A 16,300-nucleotide genomic window follows, 5' to 3' on the forward strand; every position below is an offset into this window, starting at 1 on the left:
GCCATGATAAATTGCCCTGAGTGACCAAAAAGGTTAGGAGGGGTTATTGGGTTTCAGGGATAGGGTGGAAGTGAGGGCTTAAGTGGGTCGGTGCAGAATCAATGGGCCGAATAGCCTCCTTCTGCGCTGTATGTTCTATGTACCACATCATTGAACACATTGGTGCTTTTTAATTATGATACAGAATAGGACAAATAATAATTAAAGAGCGCAACAATTAAGCAAAACTACACTGGCACATATTTTGCTTTCAACATATCCAGCGGGGGAAGTGGCTATGAACAAAAACTATTGGCATTTATACGACAGCTTTAATAAACAAAAATGGATGCTGAGTCAAAGGAGGTGACATCAGGAGGGTGTGACCAAAATCTTGTTTATCGGCAAAGGGGTTTCAAAGAGAATTTTTGAATAGAAAGCACTGCTGGAAATAATTTTCAAGAACAGAGGGCTAAGAGGACTTGATGAAGGTGGGTGTCTGGGGATGGGGACATCAACAGCTATTTTCAAATGGATTGGAATAATATGGTTAAAGAAGGGAAACATTGACAAAGTCATCTGGGATGGAAGGTAGAGGGACAAGCTGGGTGGTTAACCTTTTTGTGCGAATAGGCAAGGGGGAAGGAGAAAATGAGTTTCATAGGCAAGACTTGCTTGAAAAGAGGAAATTAGGAAGAAATCAGAGAGAACAGTATGGTAGCACAGTGGTTAGCACTGTTGCTTCACAGCGCCAGGGACCTGGGCTCGATTCCCAGCTTGGGTCACTGTGTGCGCGGAGCCTGCACGTTCTCCTGGTGTGTCTGCGTGGGTTTCCTCCGGGTGCTCCGGTTTCCTCCCACAAGTCCCGAAAGACGTGCTTGTTAGATAAATTGGACATTCTGAACTCTCCCTCAGTTCAGGCGATGGAGTGTGGCGACTAGGGGATTTTCATAGTCATTTAATTGCAGTGTTAACGTAAGCCTACTTGTGACACTAATAAAGATTATTATTATTAAGATTATTATTATTAAAATAAAGTAAGGTTCGAGATCGAGTCTATGGCAGAAGTGGAAAACAACCAGACACAGATGAATGGGATGGTACAAATCCTGTTTCCAGAATAGTGGGTGGTTCAGACAAAAGGGAGTGAGGCACTTGAAATGAACAATACACACCTGCTGAAAGGTTGATCAACTAGTCGTTTCTTAGACATGCTCAAGCCAGCACTCTTATGACCTCACAGGACTAAAATGGAGCCTATACCACAGGGAAATAAGGACTTTTCTAGGGTCAAGAGCATCAATGGTGGAGGTACGGGATTGATTAAGCTGACCAACTGCTGAAATATTAAGGTGAATGGAGGCCTATAGGTAGGGAAAGTTAAATTTAGAAAATACAATTGTGAATTACTTTTGAGGGTGTTATTCAAATAACAGATGAAAAGTAAGTGGGCGGGAATCTCCGTTTCTGAGACTAAGTGTTGTCGCCGATACAGAATTCGTGGAGAACCACGACAGCAAAACCGGCGCTCAACTGGACCGATTCTGCTACTGTTGAGGGGCGAGCACCAGTGCCACGTGGAACATAATCGATTCCAGTGAGAAAAAGTGCCGGTTTTGCAATTGAGACTGATAAGCTGCAGCCGCAGATCCATGCTCCACACACATACAACATCCCAGCCAACAAGATGGCAGCAAGACGCTCAGCCCAAAGTTTCACGGACGCAGAGCTTGAGACTCTCCTCTCCTGGACGCCGTGTCGGAGAGGCGGATGACCCTGTATCCTGGCCCAGGAAGGAGGCTGCCAGCCACAACCATTTCCTGTGCCTGCTGCAGGTGGCAGAGGCAGTGAGCGCTGTGAGCAGCATTGTCCGAGACTCAGGAGACCCCGGAGCTCAAGTTGGAGGATGACGATGACTTTCCGTCACAGCTGTCTCCAACACCTTCCACCATCCCAGAGACACTCACCTCGATTGGCCACTTTAGTGAAGAGGCTCCTGGGACACTCGCTGGTGTCACCACAGTGCTGATCCAGTACAGCAGGTGGAGGTAGACACACCCAAGGGGACGGAAGGTTGGAGGCCGACCCCAGGAACTAGCTACCGTCCAGAGGGGTTTCGGGCTTCTGGAATGGACAGTTCCATTGTTTGTGGAGGTGCAGTCACAGGGCCAGGGACTGCATGAAGGGTTGACGGCGAGCATCCAGCACCTGGAGGTGCAGTTGGAGGAGTCCAACTACATGCAGCAGCATGAGGTGGTGCCGACCATGCGTGCCACCCAGGCCAACATGGCACAGGTGGCGCCAGTGGTGGAAGCATTGAAGGTGATGGTTTTGGCTATGGATCAGCATCTGAGGCTTGGAGCATTCTGTCAGAGGTTAGCAGTGGCCCAGGCAGGGTTGCCGACTCACAGGCGACCTTGTACCAGAGCCACCTGGAAATCGCAGCAATGCTCTTGAGTGTGGCCCAGTCACAGCAGGTCATGGCTGGGAACGTGAACGGCATTGCCCAGGCGCTGGCCGTACGGCACAGACACAGAGGAAGGTGGCCCAGTCCCAGAGGGAGATGACACAGTCACTGGCTGATGTGACACGAACCCAGAAGGTGGTGCCATAGTCAACGGGTAATGTGGCGCAGTCCCAGACGGGGATGGTCCACTCCATGGCCGCGAGCATGCAGACCCTGGTCGAGACCAGGGCAAGCCTCCAGGACTGGCAGCACCAGCTAGAGGGAGGAGAGAGAGAGAGAGTGAGTTATTGTGGAGGATGCAGCAGACCGTCATGATGCAGGCGACCCTCTCAGCATCATACTGGAGGGCCTCTCCAGAGCGGTCCAGGCACCTGAACCACATCTTCAGGAGGCCGAAGCACCGCTCGACCACGGACCTAGTCACTGTATGGGCGGCGTTATAGCGGGTGTCCGCGTTTGGGGGGGGGGGGGGGGGGGGGGGGGGTGTCTCGAACATGTCAGGAATCGTCGAGTGTGCCAGAATGAAGGTGTCACCGCCCGGGTATTGGGCTCAGATGTGTATGATGTGCAACTGATGGTCACATATCAGTTGCCCTTTCGAGTGGAACCCTTTCGGTTGGTGTAGAACGGCCTGTCATCTGCAGGAGCTCATAGGGGAGCATGCAACTGTCAATCACCCCTGGATCCGGGACATCCAGTCGGTGGTGGCAAAACCAGCTGCTCGGGCATCCTGGTGGGCGAGGTCCACATTGGAGTGGATGTTTGAGCCGCCTCGCCATTAGGGCCTCCGTGACAGCGTGGGCCACCTGTGCATCGAGGTCTGTCAGATTCTGGACAGGTCTCCACTTGGCACCTCGAAGGACCCCGTGGCGTAAACGTTAAGGGCAACAATCACCTTGACAGCCACCAGGAGCGGGTGTCCTCCCCCATACCCCCGTGGTGCCAGGTGTGCCATCATCTGACAGATATGTCCCACTGCTCAGCTGGAGTTTTCAACGGCATGCCCGCTGTAGCAGGCCCTCGAATGACAGGCGCTGATGTTACACAAGGCCTGATGTGGCGCCTCCTTGGCACCTCCTCCTCTTTGGCCTGTTGGCCATCCTGCTCTCCATTCCTGTCCCCCTGTGGTACACTGCGCTGCTGCACGGTCCGTTGCAGCACCATGGTCCTCCTTGAGCACCTCCAGTTCATACAGCTGCAGGGCATTCCTCAGGTGCGCAGCTAGCAGGAAAGTTACCATTGCTGGTTGAATCCCAATATCCTTTGTCTGCAGGGGATGCAAGGCTGACATGTTAGGATGGTTCAAACCCCCTGCCACACCTGGTCCAACAGGCTACATGGTGGCTCCGGTTGGCATTGCAGACTCTGGCCCCGAGTGCCCATCCCTCCCCACATCCCTGCACCCCTGGCCCTCCATTGCCCGGCACTGTGGCGGCCTCTGGCCCTGGCACCCGCCCTGCTCCCAAGGGTACCATCGGATGGCGCTGCCCTTGCCAACGGTATGCTCCACAGCACCCACCCAGCACCGCCGTAGGGGCTACCGGGTGGGCCGCCTGATGCCCCTCCGGTGGATGGGGACCGGGTTGGGGGGAGTATGGTGGAGGGTTGGGGGGTGGGCAACCATACGGCTCCTGTCACTCTGCGGAACCAGGTGCTAAGGTTGGTGTCAGTGGGGTGCACAGCAAGATGACTGCCTTGTAGGCCATGGAGGTCCGTGATCAGACACTGCCCCAGTCCCGTTGGCGGTCATCCAATCCACCCCCCCCCCCCCCCCGCAGCCCATCGGTTGCAAAGCATCGCAGAGGCCCCGGAGAATACCCACTAATGATATGCAAACTCCGTTTACTGTACACATTGACGGGGAATTTACAGTGCAAACGGAGGCCATTCAGCCCATCGAGTCTGCACCGGGCTCTTGGAAAGAGCATCCTACTTAAGCCCACACCTCCACCCGATCCCAGTAACCCCACCCAACCTTTTTTGGACATTAACGGCAACAAAAATACGAAACAAAATTTAACAGAAACAAAACTGTCACCCACATTCCTCTTTCAACCTTCCCCAACTTACATAGAATCATAGAATCCCTACAGTGCAGAAGGAGGCCATTCGGCCCATCGAGTCGGCACCGACCCTTCAAACAAGCACTCAACCCACCTCATCCCTGCAACTCCATAACCTAACCTGCACATCCCTGGAGAGAATAAGGGGCGATTTAGCATGGCCAATCCACCTACCCCATTCATCTTTGGACTGTGGGAGGAAAGCGGAGCACCCAGAGAAAAGCCACGCAGACACGGGGAGAAAGTACAAACTCCACATAGACAGTGACCCGGAATTGAACCTGGGTCCCTGACGCTGTGAGACAGCAGTGCTAACCACTGTGCGACCGTGCCACCCCACATTCCTTGATAATGACATTCGGCTCCACAGGCATCCTAAAGTAATACTCTTGCCCTTGAATGACCCAACGTTTGGCCGGGTACAACGCCCCAAACCAAATCTGACGCAGGTACAACACTGCCTTGGCTTGTTGAACCTCGCCCGTCTCTTGACCAGCTCCACATCAATGTCCTGATAAAATTGGTTTTCTTCCCCCAATCACAATCCCACTGTGCTCTGGCCCACCTCTGGATCTTTTCCTTGTCCTGGAACTTGTGCATACACACAGTCACAGCCTGCGGTGGTTCCCCCGCCCTTGGCTTCTGCCTCAGGAACCCATGGCCCCGAACCACCTACAGAGCTTGTCTAGCACCTTCTCGTCCACCATTCTGTCCAGCATCCTCGCAACGTAGCCTATTCCACTCGTTCCCTCCGCTTCCTCTGGTATGCCCACAATCTGAAGATTTTATTGCCTGGATCTATTATCCTGGTCCTCCACCTTTGCTTGCAACGTCTTGCACATGTCCCCCAGGATCGCCATCTCCGCTACCAGTGACACAATCTGGTCAGTCTGGCAATCTGGTCAGACACCACCTTCTCCTCCTCTTGGATCATTGCCCCCTGCACCTCCAGGTTCTTCTCCACCCGAGTCCTGCAAAGAGGTGCCACCGCCCACTCAATCACCTTTGACCAGTTACTCTGCATTTCTTTGTGTCGCTGCCGAAATTCATTCTTAATGAAGCTCATCGACTGCTCCATTAGCAGCTTTACAGTCGATCATAACCCTTTCCCCCTCCCCCATTTTTCCAACCGATACTACGCCACAAGTCCCCTCCAACCCTTTAGCCAGGGTTCTCACTGTCTTCGGTCATGTTTGATAATCCGCAGACATAAAATCTAGGAGCAGGAGTTGGCCATCTGGCCCTTCGGGCCTCCCCCGCCATTCAATGATTTCATGGCTGGTCTTTTGTGGACTCAGCTCCACTTTCCCGCCCAAACACCATAACCCTTTATTCTTCAAAAAACTATCTATCTTTAAAACATTTAATGAAGGAGCCTCAACTGCTTCACTGGGTAGGGAATTCCATAGATTCACAACCCTTTGGATGAAGAAGTTCCTCCCAAAATTAGTCCTAAATCTACTTCCCCTTATTTTGAGGCTATGCCCCCTAGTTCTGCTCTCACCCACCAGTGGAAACAACCTCCCCGCATCTATCCTATCTATCCTCTTCATAATTTTATATGTTTCTATAAGATCCCCCCGCATCCTTCTTAATTCCATGAGTACAGTCCAAGTCTACTCAACCTCTCCTTGTAATCAACCCCCTCAACTCTGGGATTAACCTAGTGAATCTCCTCTGCACACCCTCCAGCGCAAGTATGTCCTTTCTCAGGTATGAAAACCAAAACTGAACACAATACTCCAGGTATGGCCTCACGAACACCTTATACAGTTGCAGCATAACTTCCCTAGTCTTAAACTCCATCCCTCTGGCAATGAAGGACAAAACTCCATTTGCCTTCTTAATCACCTGTTGTACCTGTAAACCAATTTTTTGCGACTCATGCACTAGGACACCCAGGTCCCCATGTTTTAATATTTTATCATTTAAATAATAATCCTTTTTGCTGTATTCCTACCAAAATGGATAACATCACATTTGTCAACATTGTATTCCATTTGCCAGACCCTAGCCCATTCACTTAACCTATCCAAATCCCTCGGCAGACTTCCAGTATACTCTGCACTTTTTGCTTTACCACTCAGTTTAGTGTCGTCTGCAAACTTGGACACATTGCACTTGGGCCCCACAATTGTGGGCCCAACACTGATTCCTGAGGGACACCACAAACTACTGATTGCCAACCAGAGAAACACCCATTAATCTCCACTCTTTGCTTTCTATTAATTAACCAATCCTCTATCCATGCTACTACTTTACCCTTAACACCATACATCTCTATCTTATGCAGCAACCTTTTGTGTGGCACCTTGTCAAAAGCTTTCTGGAAATCCAGATATACCACATCCATTGGCTCCCTGTTGTCCACTGCACTGGTAATATCCTCAAAATTAGTTAGTGTTATGGGCCAGGGTTTAGAGAACCCCAAAGTGTAGCATAGAGTTCACCTGACCCACAACTTTTAATAGATTTGGTATGGGGAGCACACGGCCCACTCTACAGGAGTGGTACAGCAGAAATGAAAAAGTATTATTTAAAGCAAAACAATGTTTATTCTATGAATTCAAGTTAACCTTTTGAAAACATACAGTGAACATCTTAGCAACCATCAATTCAAATACAACCCCCTAAGAATACAACACAAAGTAATCCTTAATAACTTCCCAAACAACATCCAGGAGACAAAAGAAACACCTTTTAATAGAAGCACATTAGGTTTACATTCACTACTGAGAACATTTATAATTCTGAATTCACCAAATAATCAAGAGATAGTCTTTTATGGCAGAGAGATCAACAGTACACCTGCTCTGTCTGGCTTCAGCTCCAACACTGAAAACGAAACTAAAACACACCCTGCAGCAAACAGCCTAAAACGAAAGTAAAAATCTGAGACTGCCCAGCTCCACCCACACTCTGACATCACTGATAAAAACCCATTTCTTAAAGGTACATTTCTCAAAACACTCATTTCTTAAAGGTACTCCCACATGACATTAGGCATGACTGGTCCTTTATGAACCCATGCTGCGCCTGACCAATGGGACAATTTCCATCCAGATGCCTCGCTATTTCTTCCTTGGTGATAGATTCCAGCAACCTCCCTACTACCAAAGTTAAGCTAACTGGTCTATAATTACCGGCTTTCTGCCTACCTCCTTTTTTTAAACAGTGGTGTCATGTTTGCTAATTTCCAATCCGCCGGGACCACCCCAGAGTCTAGTGAATTTTGGTAAATTATCACGCATGCATTTGCAATTTCATTAGCCATTGATTTTAGCACTCTGGGATGCATTCCATCAGGGCCAGGAGACTTGTCTACCCTTAGCCCAATTAGTTTGCCCAACACATCCTCCTTAGTGATAACATGCCCACCTGTGGGAGAACTGATCCCCCTCCACTCACCGCACAAACCTTCTGCCAAGATTCTCCGAAAATCAGATAAAAGGGTCTAAAAACAAGGCCTTTAAGCGGGGACAACCCTGTGTGCGGCCACTCACTCCATGATGGCCTTCGTAAGTCCATGAGGCAGCAGTAATAACCACTGTGCCACCGTACCGCCCCTTATTTATCTGAGAAGCACGGTAGCATAGTGGTTAGCACAGTTGCTTCACAGCGCCAGGGTCCCAGGTTCGATTCCCGGCTGGATCACTGTCTGCGCAAAGTCTGCACGTTCTCCCCATGTCTGTGTGGGTTTCCCGGTTGCTCCAGTTTCCTCCCACAATCCAAAGATGTACGGGTTAGGTGGATCGGCCATGCTAAATTGCCCTTAGTGTCCAAAAAGGTTAAGTGGGGGTTACGGGGATAGGGTAGATACGTGGGCTTGAGTAGGGTGCTCTTTGTAAGGGCTGGTGCAGACTCGATGAGCCAAATGGCCTCCTTCTGCACTGTAAATTTATTGCCAGACAGTAAACATAGGCACAGTATTAGAAACAAGATCAACAATACATAAATTGAAATCATACTATGTTTTTAATAAGTCTCCCAGAAGTCACAACATTTTCAGCATTCGCAACAAAATTAGGCAGTGTTCCAAGTATCAAAAAATTACAAATATCAAAATGTGAACCAAATTTCTGTTCCCCATGCAAAATACTATAAATGCGAGTTAAGAACTTTTCAGGCTTAGTAAGGCCATATATCAATATACAAAATGTAACCAAATCAAAAGTCAATGTTCTCTAAAGAGTGTAAACCAAGAATTCTTAAAGACTCCCTCATAAGTTTTCCCCTCATGCCCTCTATTTTCCTGGTAACTTCTCTTTGCACTCTCTCTACAAGCTGTGCATCATTCCGTAAGTGTAGATTCCAAAATGTGGTTGTATACTCCAGATATGAATGTACCAGCTGCTTATGGAGTTTAAACACTAACATCCTGACTCAAAAAGGGTGATTTCAATGTTCGTAAAACGTTTCTGCACGTTTTATTGCCTGAATCACAATTTGTAAACTTCAACGTACTTGTAAGTCATATCCAAATCCTTTTCAATGGATACTTAATTTCTTTGCCTTCTGTTTACTAAGGAAGAGGAATCTGACAAAACATTGGTAGAATGAAAGCAATCAGCAATGAGAAAATTGAACAGGAGGAGGTAACGAAAAGGGTGACTATGCTTTGGTTAGATAAGTTATCTGGTCTGAATGGCTTGCGTCTTAGTTTGGTAAAGTAAGTGGGTGAAGACAGCAGAGAGAGTGAGGGGAGGGAGGAGGACTGAAATGGCAGAGGATTGGAGATTGGCACACAGGGTTGCCCCCGCTTAAAGGCCTTGGTTTTGGTTCCTTTTACCCGGTTTTCGGGGAATCTTGGCAGAAAGGTTGTGCGGCGAGTGGACAGAGGAGGACTGAAATGGTAGATGATTGGAGATTGGCAAATGTGACACCCTTATTTAAAGAAGGATATGAGATGAGTCCTAGCAACTGCAGGCCAGTTAGTTTAACATCAGTTGTGGATAAGGTTTTGGAATCCATAACCTGGGGTCAAAATCACAATCACTTGGAGAGGTTTGAATTAATTAGAGAGTCAACATTGATTCATAAATACGCAAACGTTAATAATTAAATACCAAAAGTTACTAAGTGCCGAATTATGTTTTGGTTTTGCTGACATCTGGGGTCATGTTGATTTTCAAATGTGAAGATGGGGTCACATTGTGAAATCGTTTAGGAAGCATTGAACTTGGGCGATGTGTTTTTAAATTTGTTCTTGGAGTGTGAGCATCACTGGCAAGGTCAGCGTTTATTAACGAAGCCCAAATGCCCTCTGGAAGATGGTGGTGAGCTACCTTCTTGAGCGGCTGAAGTCCTTGTGATTTTGGTACCCACAGAACTATTAGGGAGTTCCAGGATTTCGATCCAGTGTCAGTGAAAAAGTGCCGATAGTTCTAAATCACGGTGGTGTGCGAAATGGAAGGGAGCTGGTAGACGGTGGCATTTCCATCTATTTATTGCCCTATCCTTTTAGATAAAGGTGTTTTCGAAGGGGCCTTGACAAGTTGCTGCAGTGCATCTTGCTGATGGTTTACATTACTGCCATTGCATGCCAATGGGAGAGAAAGCAAATGTTCGAGGTGGTGGATGGGATGCCAATCAAGCAGGCTCCTTTATCTTGGATGGTGTCAAGCTTCTTGTATTTTTGAAGCTGCAGTCAACTCGGCAAATAGAGAGTATTCCATCACACTCCTAACTTGTGCCTTCTAAATGATGGACACACTTTGGAGGAGATGGTGACACATAGTGGTAATGTCACTGGACTAGTGAGCCAGAGGCCCAGTTGTGCGATCTGGGACATGGGTTCAAATTCCACTATGGCAGATGGTAGAATGTGAATTAAATTAATAAATCTGGAGGACGTCCGGTGACGGCGGGCGCAATGGAGGGTTCCCGTTCGGGAACAGAATTTTCAGGGCTTTAAGCCCGGTCCCAGGGTCCACAGAGATGGCAAAAGCAGGAAGAAGGCACAGAGGAGGCACAGTGAAGGCACAGTAAAGGAAAATGTCGAGGGTGAACAAAAAACGGCCGTAAAAAAAACAGCTGAAGGTCCGTCGGGGAGTGGAAAGGTCACCGCGGGGTCACCAAAGAAAATGGAGGCTGGAGCACCAGGGGAGGCCGCATCGCTTATGGCTGAAGAAATAACTACGGTGATGGCTGCAGAATTCGAAAGGCAGTTTACAAAATACATGGAGACAATGAGGAAGGAGATGAGGGAGGTTTTGAGTGTGCTGGTGGAGGAGGCGATTTGCCCGGTGATGACGGCGGTGGCAAGCGCAGTGGCGGAGGTGCGGGAGCAAGGGGAGACGCTGAAGGAAGTGGAGGAGACATTATTGCAGCACGGTGATCAACTTACCTCGATGGGGAAGGAGATGAAATGAATGAAAATCGCTTATTGTCACGAGTAGGCTTCAAATGAAGGTACTGTGAAAAGCCCCTAGTCGCCACATTCCGGCGCCTGTTCGGGGAGGCTGTTACGGGAATCGAACCGTGCTGCTGGCTTGCCTTGGTCTGCTTTTAAAGGCAGCGATTAGCCCTGTGAGCTAAACAGCCCCTGTTTAGATGCGGAAGGTGATGGAGATTAACAAGGATCTGCGAGGGAAAATGGAAGACCTGGAAAACAGATCCAGGCGACAGAATCTGAGGATTGTGGGGCTGCCCGAAGGAGTTGAAGGGCCGAGGCCGACTGAGTATTTTGCCGCGAGGCTGGCAAAACTATTTGGGGAGGGGGGAGGATCCCTCTCGGTATGAACTGGATCGGGCTCATCGGTCATGGAGGCCTGTACCAAAGGCGAGTGAGCCGCCAAGGGTAGTGACTCTGTGCTTCCGTAGGTACAGTGTGAAGGAGAAGGTCCTGTGCTGGGCCAAGCAGAAGCAGGTGGTCCAGTGGGCTGGAGCTGGTATACGTGTATATCAGGACTTTACGGTGGAGCTGGCGAGGAGGCGGGCTGCTTTCAACCGGCTGAAGAGGGCACTGTACATTAGCAAGGTGCAGTGCGGCATTGTATATCCAGCGAAGCTAAAGGTGACTTACAAACTCAAGGACTTGTATTTTGGAACGGCAGAAGCAGCGGCGGTGTTTGCGAAGGCAGAAGGACTGTGGCAGAACTGAGAAATTGAGAAATGGCCATGTGCTGATGTAACCTCATGATTGTATTTTCTTCTTTTTTGTTTCACTGTGTGTGGGTGTATGGGCTAAAGGAGCAAATGTATATATTATTTGGACAAGGAAAGTGATGCGACTTTCACTCGAAGTGAGGACTCTTTTGCGTGTAGGTGGATATGCGGGGTTTGTGTGTTAAAAGGCCGGGCAAGGGGGAAAGCTGGCGGGTTTAAGTGAAGTGGGGGGAGGGGCTGTGGCCATCAGAGCCTGGCAGAACAGGGTCCGAGTGGTCTAGCCAGGGTGGAAAGTTGGGGGGAAGGAACAGAGGTTGGGGGGGTGGAGTTTTACAAGAGCGGGGGGCAGGGTTTACAACTCTTGGGTATCATGTACGGTACTCTTTCAGAGGTTGGATGGCGTTGAGTGGGGGGGGGGGGGGGAGAGTGAAGAAGAGAGAGAGAGAGTGGACTCTGTGGTGACCATTGTCAGTCCCGGACTCCTTTTGCTTTTTCTCCTTTGTTTTTTTGTTTCCACCGTGGGAGGGTTTGTTTTGTTGGATGCATATATTGACAAGTGGGTCGTTGTTTGGGGTGGTGGGAGGATGGGATCGTTGTTATTGTTAAGGGGATTGATTTTGTATTTGTTACCGTTTACTGTCTGTGGGTGGGGTGTAAATTTTGAAAACATAAAAAAAAAAATCTGGAACATAAAAAAGATAGGCACAGTAATGGTGACCATTAACCTATTACTAATTGTCGTAAATGCCAATCTGGCTCACAAATGTCCTTTCAAAATGGAAATCTACCATCTTTACCCACACTAGTCTACATGTGACTCTAGACCTTGGAATATGGTTGATTCTCAACTATTTTGAAGTGTTCAGTTCAAGGACAATTTTGGATGGGCAACAAATGCTGGCTTTGCCGGTGATGCCCCACATCCCATGAATTAACAAAGAAATATTTGGGGAAATCAGGAAGTGAGTTACCCAGAGCAGAGTTTCCAGTCTCTGACCAGATTAGTGGTGATACCACATACATGGCAGATCCAAATGTTTGCGATCAATGGTAACCTCACAGGATGTTGATTGTAGATGAGATTTCCAAAAGCTTTGGGCTTACCTTCAATTAGATCCTGCATCTCTTGGTTGTTTTTCTAAAATTAGTCACAATGTTTCTTCGTACAGGTGCCAAGGATAAATTTACAGTTTGTTATGTTGGATTTTAGGATTGACGAGACAGGGTGGACAGATGAGCTCTTGGTGGCTGGAGAATGAGAGGCCAGTGGTGAGGTGCTGACTGGGAAGGCCATCTTGTTCGGACCTTTGAGGCCACTGTTGTTCACTTTCTTGCAGCGTTGTTTTTGTTGCCTTCGTTACTTGAGACGCCAGGGTGATGGAGACAGTAGATTGAAGAACACTGTGATCTTTCCTGCAGTCATCAGAATCTGTCATGGCCCAAACACTCAAGAGTGGACTCTGCTGAGAGCCAAGATTAGAATGGAACTCATCATGGACAGTAAGGCAGTCAGTTCTTATTGCAGAGAACATTTTGAAGGACACCTCAACCGAGACTCTGTCTTCAACTCAAACACTGCTAATTCTATTCCTCAATCCCCCATTCCAGCTCAGTATCGGCACTATTCCAGCCCACAGCAAAATTGAAAAAGCCATTTGACAACTGAAAAACAAAAATCTTCTGGAGCAGATGGAATGCCTCCCGAAATTTTGAAACACGACTGAGATGCAGGACCAGCACGGTTGGACTACCTCATATCCCTCATCTGGGAAGAGGAGCCAATGCCAGGGAATCTCAGAGATCCATAGAATCGCTACAGTACAAAAGGAGGCAATTCAGCTCATCAAGTCTGCATCACAGATGTCAGTCTTTAGGCAATGCGATTAACTTCACGTGATAGTAAGAAACAGCTGAAGGCACTGGATACTGCAAAGGCTATGGGCCCTGACAATATCTCAGAAATAGTACTGAAGACTTGCGCTTCAGAACTTGCTGCGCCCATAGCCAAGCTGTTCCAGCTGTTCCAATGCTGTTCCCGGCATTGTGGAAAATTGCCCAGGTGTGTCCTGTACACAAGAAACAGGAGAAATCCAACCCAGCCAATTACCGCCCTCTCAGTCTACTCTCCATCATCAGCAAAGTGGAAGGAGTCATCAACAGTGCTGTCAAGTGGCACTTACTTGGCAATAATCTGCTCACGGACGCTCAGTTTGGGTTCCTCCAGAGTCACTCAGCTCCTGACCTCAATACAGCCTTGGTTCAAACATGGACAAAAGAGCTGAATGCCAGAGGTGAGGTGAGAGTTACTGCCCTTGACATCAAGGCAGCATTTGACCGAGTATGGCATCATGGCGCCCCAGCTAAACTGGAGTCAATGGGAATCTCTGCTGGTTGGAGTCATACCTGGCACAAAGGAAGATGGTTGTGGTGGTTGTAGGTCAATCATCTCAACTACAGGACATCACTGCAGGAGTTCCTCAGGGTAGTGTCATCGGCCCAACCATCTTCAGCTGCTTCATCAATGACCTTCCTTCCATCATAAAGTGGGGATGTTTGCACATGACTGCACAATGTTCAGCACCATTCACAACTCCTCAGATGATGAAGCAGTCCATGCCCAAATGCAACAAGAGCTGGACAATATCCAGGCTTGAGTTATCAAGTGGCAAGTTACATTTGCGCCACACAAGTGCCAGGCAATGGCCATGTCCTATAAGAGGATCCAACCATCGCCCCATGACATTCAATGGCATTACCATCGCTGAATCCCCCACAACCAACATTCTGGGGATTATCATTGATCAGAAACTGAACTGGACTAGCCATATTAATACTGTGGCTACCAGGGCAGGTCAAAGTCTAGAAATCCTACAGTGAATAACCCACCTCCACGACCATTACCATCTAGAAGGACAAGAGCAGCCGATCCCTGGGAACGCACCACCTGGAGGTTCCGCTCCATGTCACTCACCACCCGGACTTGCGAATATATCGCTGTTCCTTCACTGAAGCAACATCCTGAATTGCTGTTATAGTGCGGGACGCAGTGGTTGCTGAGTGCTTGCTGGGAAAGTGAGTGAATTTTTAAAAACTTACCGTTGGGGGTTTCCAACTGAGTCCTGTCAGAGTGAGGACAGAGTGACTGCTGGGTAAGTAGTACAGATTTAAATTGTTTGCGCAGGCCCATAACAGCTGATTGCTGTTATAGCGCGGGACGCAGTGGTTGCTGGTTAAGTGTTTTATTTTTACCTGTATTTAAGTTGGGCGGTTGCTAGGGCCATACGGCAGGACAAGGTTTATAATTGGGGGAGGGGTAATTATGATGCGATTAGGCAAGAATTAGGGAGCATAAAATGGGAACAGAAACCAGAAACTGTCAGGGAAAGGCACAAATGAAAAGTGGAGCTTGTTCAAGGAACAAATACTGCGTGTCCTTGATAGGTATGTCTCTGTCAGGCAGGGAGGAAACTAGCGACGCCCACACCCCGTAAATTAATTTTTAAAAATATATGTTTTAGGCTGACGATGGAAAAGGACAAGGAACAGTCCAGAGTAAACAGGTGCCACAAGGCTGTATCTCTTTTTTTTGAAAATATGGTTTTTAAATTTTTAACTGATTGGAAATTTGCAATTTGAACTGAGACGGGAAACTTGCTTAAAATGCACGGTCACATTCTAAGTTGAAGGTAAAAAAACAAACAAATCACCCTCAGGGGAGTGTGACGGGTGGGACATTTCCTATAATCCAGACACCCATCAAAACTCCTAACTGCTTAAGGAAGAGATATTAAAAATGCAAAGTTCTGGATATTCAGTAGAAGATTATTCAGACACAGTCACAGGATATTCCCTCAAAAGAAAAAGGTCGGACAAACAGATCCAGGGCTCCTTCCTTGGATGGCAAAGGAGATAGAATTTAGGAAAACAATGTGCTGTGTGAGGTGTCAGGTAGAAAATACAATTGGAAATCAAGCTGAATACAGTAGGTTCAGAGGAGAAATGAGGAGCAAGTAAAAGAAGCAAAGAAGGAGTATGAAAAAAGACTGGTAGCCAGCGTAATCATGAATCACAAAGTATTCTGCAGGCAGATACATAATAAATGGATGGTAAAAGAAGTCGGATCTATGTGGGACCTAAAATGGGATTTACATATCGAGGCAGAGGGCATAGCTGAGGTACTAAATGGATAGTTTGTATGCGTTTGTACGAAGGAAAATTATGTTACCTGAGCAATGGTTAAAGAGGAAATAAATCCAACACTAGATGGATTTAGAAATTGAGGAGATAGTGGTCTCGGATCTGTACTTTAAAGTTGATAAGGCATCAGGACCAGATTAGATGCAGGCAAGCGCACTGAGGGAAGCGAGACTGAAAATTGCAGGAGGCTCTGGCCACAATTTTTCAGTCTTCCTCAGACTCAGCGGTAGTTCCAGAGGACTGGACAATCACAAATGTTGCACCCTTGCTTAAAAATAGGTGTACAAATAAGCCCAGCATCTACAATCTAGTCAGTTCAACATCGGCGGTGGAGAAACTTTGACAAACAATAATTCAGGATAAACTAAGAGTCAGATGGACAAATGTGGATTAATTAAGGAAAGCCAGCAAGGTTTTCTTAAGGGAAAATCAAATTCAACTAACTTACTCGAGTTTTGAAGAGTTACCAAAGAGGGTTGATGAGGTC

At 47.8% G+C, this 16,300-nt stretch overlaps 1 protein-coding gene across 8 annotated transcripts in view; it reads right to left on the minus strand.

Moving 5' to 3' along the window:
- ppp1r9a (protein phosphatase 1, regulatory subunit 9A) overlaps nt 1-16,300 on the minus strand; it is a 401,146-nt gene that overhangs the window by 242,121 nt on the left and 142,725 nt on the right. The window lies entirely within an intron of this gene.

This window comes from Scyliorhinus canicula, chromosome 5 (assembly GCF_902713615.1).
Source record: "Scyliorhinus canicula chromosome 5, sScyCan1.1, whole genome shotgun sequence".
Classification (NCBI taxonomy): Eukaryota; Metazoa; Chordata; class Chondrichthyes; order Carcharhiniformes; family Scyliorhinidae; genus Scyliorhinus; species Scyliorhinus canicula.